The 2,500-nt window shown below is 33.0% G+C and overlaps 1 protein-coding gene across 1 annotated transcript in view; it reads right to left on the bottom strand.

The window, feature by feature from the left end:
* The window catches only part of LOC137632189 (transcription factor RFX4-like), a 201,823-nt gene that overhangs the window by 74,561 nt on the left and 124,762 nt on the right, over window positions 1–2,500 (bottom strand). The gene's annotated exons all lie outside the window — the stretch shown is intronic.

The raw sequence follows: 2,500 nt of genomic DNA, 5'->3' as shown, positions 1-2,500 counted from the left end.
AGTATTAAGAAAATTACAGTAATATAACCATTCATTATAGTATTGAAACATGGCTATTATATAAGTCTTTAGTATAGTATTAGGGACAAGGCAGTTCTATAAACCTTTACCACTGTATTGAGAACATGACAATTGAATAAGTCTTTAGTATGATATAGTATTGGGAACATGAGAGTTAAATAAGTTTATAGCACAGTATTGGGCACATAACAGTTATATAAGCCTTTTGTATTGGGAACATGGTAATTATAAAAAGTCTTTAGTATAGTATTGGGGACATCTCAGTCATATATAACTTTTGTAATATATTTAGAACATGGCAATTATATAAGCCATTAGTACAGCATTGGCATTTTATGTGTTATTAAGCTTCTAAGCTTCTATCGTCATAGTTTAAGATCATCGATCATTTATTTTTCTTTTGCATCCGAAGTAGAGAAAGTAGGAAGTAGTATCAGGAGAGTTAGATCTGAAATCATACGGAGGTAAGTAAAGAGAAGCAACTTTTAGTCGATCTAGAATCTAGATCCAACCTGTATGTAATACAACCAATCAGATCTAAATATTTAAAGGCATTGATTTATTTTCTAAATAAATTAATTAAAAAAAGATAGCTTCTTCATTAATAATAGAGTTGATATATTAAGCTAAGTAAATCTCATGTAGAGATATAGTTAATCACTAAAAGGGAAATAAAGTCCCTTACTTAGCGATAGAATTCCACGTAGAATTCTGAATTACTTTAACTAGTTTTGTGGCTAGATCATTTTTATTTAGAATAAAATACTCTTTCGCGTCCACATCATACTGGTTGACAAGGAAAGTCGGGAATTTCTCAATGTTATAAAAAAAAGCCAATTCGTCTTTCCAGCACTGAAAATCTCTTGGACATTTATGTCACGGTCAGAGCAAGATAAGAACACACTGACAGAGGGAGCTGGAGCTCAAAAGACGAAAGATTTAGGAAGAATTAAATTATAGCCCCTCTAATACGTTGCAGAAAGGACAGGACTCGAGTGAAAAATTAAAATGAGGGATCCAAACTATGAAAAGGGTAAGAACTCTGGACTCACCTGGCCAGAGAGAACTATAACTCAGAAACCAGAAGCAATATACGAAGCAACAGGTTGTCTCCTATCAGTTATAACATAATTAGCATTGAAAGTTCCTCAAATGACCGAGAACAGAAAGTATTCATAAACGAGACTGGACAACTCATATAGTCAGAATTTCAAACAAGCATAACATGAACATGTTATGCGGATAAATGTAAAGGGTCGGTAGAAAAATAGCATTATTTTTTTCGAATGGTAAAGAGACTGAAATTCATATCAAAATGAACAGAAAAACAGGCAATTGACATGTTCTATCGACAGAACTGTACAGGAGCTAGTGAAGTCACCAGTTTTCATGAAAAACATCCTGTCTCTACGAATGAAAATCAAATAACAGGAGGGACGCACATTCGGGGATAGGTTGGGATTACTATGTTAAACAGATAAGTAAAAGCTTGAATGTGATAGGTTGGGATTACTATGTTAAACAGATAAGTAAAAGCTCGAATGTGATAGGTTGGGATTACTATGTTAAACAGATAAGTAATAGCTCGAATGTGATAGGTTGGGATTACTATGTTAAACAGATAAGTAATAGCTCGAATGTGATAGGTTGGGATTACTATGTTAAACAGATAAGCAAAAGCTTGAAAAATGCGTAGAGCCTTGGAGCGTAAACGATAAATTCCCACAAGATACAGAGGTATTGAAGCTTCAAGAATCGTAGAGTACCACTATCTTGTTTGTCAAATCAAAAGCACAAAAGGGAGAAAACCAGGATTTTGAAATGAGAATGAATCTAAAAGGGGATTATTCTCCTCCTGTACCATCCACCCCAATGGTAAAAAGTTTTCTGTTTCCTCTTTGGAAAAGTACCTTAGGTCTTATGTTTGCGTAACATGTATCATCACTGTCGAGATATATAGTTACTTATTCTTATTTCAAGAGTCATACATAAGTTTCACAGTTGTCTTGATATGGATATATAAATTATTAGCACATGCGTGATGAAAGTACTGTAGTTTTTAATGTATTATTTGATATTTAACATTAGTTATAGCATCTATCAAAAAAGATGCATATGTTAATGTTTTAAACAATCCGGGTCCTCAATGTATTCATGAATCTGGAGTTTTAGAAGTGGGTATTAAACAACTGACCATATCCATGTAATTAACCAACTAATGGAAAAATCAACAGAGTATAACAAACCACTAAATATGACATTTTTAGACTATGAGAAATCTTTTGATTCTGCCAAAAACTCAGCAGTAATAAAAGCCCCTTCAAAGACAAGGAATACATGAATCTTATGTTAGAACACTTGAAGATATCTATACAGGAAGTATAGCAATCCTAAAACTACATTAAGATACGGAGAAAATTACATTTGAGAAAGGAGTTAGACAGGGAGACCACATCTCTACTACATTATATGTGTATAA

Source organism: Palaemon carinicauda, chromosome 41 (assembly GCF_036898095.1).
Source record: "Palaemon carinicauda isolate YSFRI2023 chromosome 41, ASM3689809v2, whole genome shotgun sequence".
Taxonomy (NCBI): Eukaryota; Metazoa; Arthropoda; class Malacostraca; order Decapoda; family Palaemonidae; genus Palaemon; species Palaemon carinicauda.
This window is presented reverse-complemented; position numbering and strand designations above follow the sequence as displayed.